Below are 6,704 nucleotides of genomic sequence, written 5' to 3'. Positions count from 1 at the left end.
TGTATTAGAGATTAACAATAAGACTTGAAAAATAAAATTAGTAGAAGGCAACAGAACATTATTGTTTTGCATACTTTTCCCTCATTGCTGATAAAAAATAGCCAGCACACAAAATTAAGAAAGGAAAAATTTCCTTAGCTCAGTTTATGGAAGATTTAGTCCATAATCATCTGGCTCCAAGGCAGGTTGGCATGGCACTGGGGCAACAGTTCACAGCAACAGAAGACAGCAAGTACAACAAGAGTAAGAAAGGGTATGAGGAGAATAAACCTCTTTTTTCACTTATATTCTAGTCAGGCAACACTCGCTGGGGAGTGGGTGTAGCATTCCTACAATCTCCAAGTCCTTCTTTTGCACAGGAGTACAAAGTAAGGGCATGGGCTCCCTGTTGAGTCTCTTAGTTAAGCATCTAAACTCAGTTTGGAACAATGAATAAAGTCCTAGAGCAGTAAAGGAATATCTTTTACACCCAAAGATGTAGAACTGCTGAGTTACTTAGTTAAGATTCTACACTTTTGAAGATTACACCATGTATAAACTGTAACAGTTGGCCTTGGAAAAGATCATTTTGAAGCAACTTCCAAAATACAAACAACAAAGACACAAATACATTGTCAAACTGAAATGTTTCTAGGCAAACATTTGCACACTATTCATGCAATAAGGGGTTATTATTTAACACGGAATTCAGATATAACTGAATCCAGTGAGAAAAAGAAAGCAACAACCAAAATAATGATCAAAAATTAGACAAAGTTTAGAGTTGATCATTCTTGAAAGAAAGCATAAGAATGTTAAACTGCCCGTCTAAATCCCTGAGATGGATCCTGATAGGTCACGGTACATAATCTTCTCAATAATTTGCTGCATTCTATCTGTCAGTTATCCTGTTGATAATTTTTGCATCTGTGTTCATTAGTGAGACTGGTCTGTATTCCTCTTTTTTTGGTTGGGTCCTTCACTGGTTTTGGTATCAGAGTAATACTTCCAGGAATGACATTGGCAGTATCACTTCTTTCACATTAATCAAAGAATTTTATCAGTGATGGCACTAGATTGTCTCTAAATTTCTTGAAGAATTCATAAGCAAACGTGTCAGGACCTAGCATTTCATTGCTGGTAAGTTTTAAATAAATTTTCAAATCCATTAAAGGATATTAAGTAATTTAGAATTTTTATATATTGTTGATTCAATTCTGGCAATTTATTTGAGTCTATGACTCTGTCCATTTCATGTTTTACATCCTATTTGTAGTTTCTCAAAGTAGATATAGATGATCATCTGGATTTTTGCAGGATGCATTGTGATTTCACCCTTTTTCGCCCTAATTGCATGAAGTTGAATGTTTCTTTCCTCTTTGGTAAGGTTGGCAAAGGATTTATGAATTTTATTTAATCTTTGAAATAATCAACTCTTCAATGTATTGATTTTTTTTCCAGAACCAGGAATTGAACTCAGGCCCTTGAGCTTGCTAGAGAAGCCCTTATTCCACTAAGCCATCTCCCTGGCACCTGCTTAATTCTTTGTATTGTTTTCTTAGTCTCAACTGTGTTGATTTTTTAATATAATTTTGTTGAGAAACAAATATCAACGAGACATTTTCACAACCAATTACTGGCACATTTTCAATAAGTAATACATTGCATATTGTTGTCTTAGTGGTTATTCATTGTACAAGATGCAGACATGATATCCTGTTTCAAGCATTATTATAACAAACCTCTCTATTCATTGAATTAAGAGAATGGAGCTGTATATCTATCCTATTGTGAGTATAATGATACAAAAGGGTCATTCATTTCTATCCCACTTTTTTTTGGCTAGTTTTGTCAGAGATGGACATTTAATTGTCATTTAAATATTATAGGTGCTTGAATTTAGCAGAATTTCCCAATATAGTCCAGAAGTCCATAACAGCGGTGGGTTTTCCGTAAGACTGTCAATATCCAAAGTTGTTGACTTGAGCTTTTTATAAAAGTAAAGCATATTAATGTGGCTTTAATTTTTATACTACATTTTCATAATTTTCTTCCAGATGATTAAGAGGAAGATAAAGCAAGACATATATAACAAGAAATGTAACCATTGTATCTGATGTTAGTCAAATCCCCTCAGGATTTAACCTGAAACCCTGTACTGAAGTTTGTAGATCCTTTGTGAGTGTCAGCCATGTGGGTGAGTCACGGCCACCAATTGTGTTGATTTCTGACCCAGAGATGCAGGTTCAACATATGGGAATTAAAAAGTGTAATGTACCACATTAACAGATTCAAAGACAAAAATCACATGATCATCTCAAAGATGCAAAAAAAGTAAAGTCCAATATTCATTCATAATAAATATCCTACATAATTTTATTATGGAAAAAATGATCTTTATGTCAAAATAAAAGCAATTTATGAGAAACCAACTGCCAATATTTTACTAAATGTTCCAAAAAACTGAAAAATTTTACTCTAAAATCAGGAATGAGACCAGGATATACACCCTCACCACTCCTATTCAAAAAAGTTCTGGAAACATTAAACAAGGCAATTATAAAAGGCAAACAAATAAGAAGAATAAAGATAGAAAAGGTAGAAGGTAAGTTATCAATATTTGCAGAAGATATGCTACTCTACATAGAAAATTCAAAACTACCCTAAAAGACTTGTAGATTTCACAATCGAATTCAGTAGCATAGCTGGATACAAAGCCAGTATTGAAAAGTCAATAGTTTTCCCGTACACAAAAGACAAACACTCTGCGAGAGAAATTAGGCCAACAAGAACTTTCACAGTAGCCTTAAAAACAAAAAAAGAAAGAGAAAGAAATACTTAGGAATCAATTTAACAAAGGAAGTAAAAGATCTATATACTGAAAATTACAGTACTCTGAAAAAGAAAATGGAAAAGGACATCAGAAAATGGAAAGATATTTCTGGCTTACAGGTAGGAAAAACCAACATAGTAGGAATGGTGCACAGGTAAATAAAAGTATTTGACATCATTTACTACCAAATATTAAATAAAAAGCTTAGAAACATTTAACCTCACCTCTGCTAGAGGGACCATAATTAAAAAAAAGAAAGATAGGGCTCTGTAGATAGCTCAGTAGAATAAGTGCTTTCCTGACAAGTGCAGGGTCCTGAGTTCAATCCCTGGTACCACACATAAAAAAAGAAGAAAGAAAGAAAGAAAGAAAGAAAGAAAGAAAGAAAGAAAGAAAGAAAGAAAGAAAGAAAGAAGAAAGAAAGAAAGTATGGAGCATGACTTGAGGAAAAATCACCTGTTTACAATATTAGTGAGAATATAAATTATTCAGCCATCATGACAGAGAATATGGTGTTTCTTTTAAACCAGTGAAGAACCCTACCTTATATTATAATTCAGTATTTGGATACATGAAAAGAAAAAAAAACAGTTACATGCTCTTTTTTGCTCTATTTTTGATTTTTATTTTGTATTAGTACACATTTGGAGGACACAATGATTGCTTACATTCTTTAGGGAGATGCTACATGTACATAACACAACTTATACCATTTTAAATCTATTTCTATTCTCTCCCTTCTACCTGTCACCTTCCCTTGGTCCACCTATCATTTGTGCAATGTCTACCTCCCTATTTCCTAATATGTATGTTTTATTTTGCTCTTTCCTTATGCTTTGGGTTCCTCACATAAGAGAAGCCGTGTGCATTTAAGTTTGTTTATATGACTTATTTCACTTAGGATTATGGTCTCAGGATGTATTAATTTTCCTACAAATGACTAAAGTTTGTTCCTCATTAAGTCAGAATACTACTCCACTTGGTCAAAACAACATGTTTTCTTTATCTATTCATTTGCTGATGGACATATAGGCTACTTCCAAAAGTAAGGTATTGTGAACTGTGTTGCTATAAATATGTAGATCAGTATCATTAGGATATGATGTCTTTAGCTCTTTCAAGAAACCTAGAAGGGTCATATGAAATTTATAGTTTTAATTTTTGAGCCGGCCCTGCCCCCTGGGTGCACAGCAATCAAGACTGGGTGTGGTGGCATACGCTGATAATCTTAGCACTTGGGAGTTTGAAAAACAGGAAGGATCACAAAGAGTCTGATCTGTGTAGTTAGACCCTGTAATAAATACATTTTTAAAAAAGAAACAATGGAGCAATCTTATACTAAGCTCCATAATGTTTATACTAATGTATATTCCTACCAATAATACAGAAGTTTATTTGCCCATGTAGCTTTCCCTGAATTTTTTATTACAGTATTTGAGTTTTACATAAATTTGCATTTCTCTAAAGGACAGTGGTATTTAACATTCTTTGTAAAGAGAAAAATCAAAAACAAACAAAAACAAAGACAAAACTAAGACAACAAAAATGCTACATAATTTCAAAACAAGAATGTAAAATTCACAATGGCTATCATATTACATATTGTTACCATTAAATTTCTCAGGTTACTATATATGGCTGACACTGACACACACACACATATATATGTGTGTGTGTGTGTGTGTGTGTGTTTGTGTGTGTGTGTGCAAGACTGATCAAACAATTAAACAGTAAGTCTTCCTCTCAAAAACCCTTAATTTTTTTCTTGTAGATTTTATTTTTTATTTCTAAATTTCTTTTATTTCAATTGTTGTTGTTCTTAAGGATTTTTTTCTTTTTTATTATATTTTATTGAGAAAAAACTGCAATGAGACAGGTTCAAAACAGGTTGGTATGAGAGTAAAAATAATTAATATAATGCATATTGTGTCTTTGTAGTAGTCATTCATAGCACAAGATGCAGACATGATATCCTGTCCAAACACTCTTAGTACAAATCTTTCTTCTTATTAAATTAAGAGAAAGTGGCTATATATCTATCCTAAATATTTTGTATATACAGGTACAAAATTGTCCTTCATTTATATCTCCTTTTTTTGTTTAGTTTTGCCAGAGATGCGTACTCCATAGTCATCTAAATATTGTAAGTGCATGAATTCAGCAAAATATTCCAATATAGTGCAGTAGCCTGCAACAGTAGTGGGTTATCCACAGGACAGGCAATGTCCAAATCTGTTGATTTGAGCCTTCCACAGCTCAGCATATTAACATGGCTTCACTTTGCATACTCCGTTTCTACACTTTTCTGCTGGATGGTTAAGACCAAGATAAAGCAAGACCTAAATATCAAGAAATGTAACTTTTGTATCTGACAAGGTCATTCAAGTCCCCCCAGGACTTATCCCAAAACCCTGTACTGCACTTTGTAGATCCTTTGTCAGTGTCAGCCATGTGGTTGAGTCATGGCCATTGCTTGACCAATTTGCTTCTGTGAAAGCCTGAGAGAATGTTTCTCTCCATGTGACTCTCCTTAGACAAACTCTACATTATCAATCACTTTCCTCTATGGCCCCATAATCTCCTTGATCAGAAAATTTGGGACACAAGTGAGTTACATAATATTACAGTACAGGTTCTCCTATGTCCTCACTGACCTTGAAAGGCTAAAGCCAAAATGTTGGCTGTCCTTACAGCCCTTCTTTTTCTCTGATTTTTGGTCAACAAACTTAGATTACTAACGCTCCAGAAGAGAAGCTTATTATTACCCTACAACATATGCAGTTGGGTTTAACCTCATAGTCTGAATATCAAACATCTTAGGCATAAGATGGAACATGTATTTTCCATCAAGTTTTGAAATGTTAAACTTTAAGTCTCTACAGAACATGGAAAAAGTATTAAAAATATTTTAAAAATATGAGTAAACAGTTACATATTTTTACACAGAAATTTAGAAATCTAACCATATATATCACTGTAGCAGGACAGTTCTGTGACATTTTTTTTCCTTTCTCTTTTTTTTTTCATTTATTACCTTTTTTAAAAAATTTACTTGAGATACAACCTGGCCATAATTGGTGTGTCATGACAAGCAGTACATATTTAGAAGACCAGAATGACAGGCATTCCAATCATGACCCCACTATTACACATTGCTATCTTCAGTGTAGTCACTCAGTTCACAGGTACCAGCATATATAGTTAGGCAGGGTGAGACTCTTATCTAGTAACTACTAGTTTCAACAACCTACTGATAGTGACTTTTTCTTTTTGAATTTAATTTAATTTAATTTAATTTAATTTAATTTAATTTTTAAGAGTAAAAACTAAACCAAAAACGAATAGCAGAAACAAAGACAGAAACAGGGTAACATGCAACAATACATATGTTACAGATTTTAAAAACAAGTATAGCTAATTAACAATGATGGCTATGTTATCTTATCATCAAATATGCTTCTCAGATTACCAGATATAGTTATTCAAGATTGGAGAAATAATTTAATATTAAGTCTTGCTTTCAATAAATCTTAATTTTGTTCTTTGTCTTTTTACTTTTTAAAATTTATTTTAAAGAGTATAATAATAATTGATAAGACATTAGAAATGCTACACATTTAGAAGAGCAAAATGAGAAGTATTCAACAGTGGATTTTTGTATTACATATTTATATCATTGATGTAGTTGCTTACAGCACAGATATCAGCATACAGATAGTCAAGGTGAAAATTCTAAACATTAACTGCTATTTTCAAAAAACTGTATAAGAAGATATGTAACTTTTGTATCTGACAAGATCAGTCAAGTATCCTCAGGACTTATCCCGAAACCCTGTACCGCACTTTGTAGATCCTTTGTCAGTGTCAGCCATGTGGATGAGTCACGGCCCTA

The sequence above is a fragment of the Octodon degus genome, unplaced genomic scaffold (assembly GCF_000260255.1).
Source record: "Octodon degus isolate 3935 unplaced genomic scaffold, OctDeg1.0 scaffold00019, whole genome shotgun sequence".
In the NCBI taxonomy this organism is placed as follows: domain Eukaryota; kingdom Metazoa; phylum Chordata; class Mammalia; order Rodentia; family Octodontidae; genus Octodon; species Octodon degus.
The sequence above is the reverse complement of the archived record's forward strand: the minus strand, read 5'-3'. Positions refer to the sequence as shown.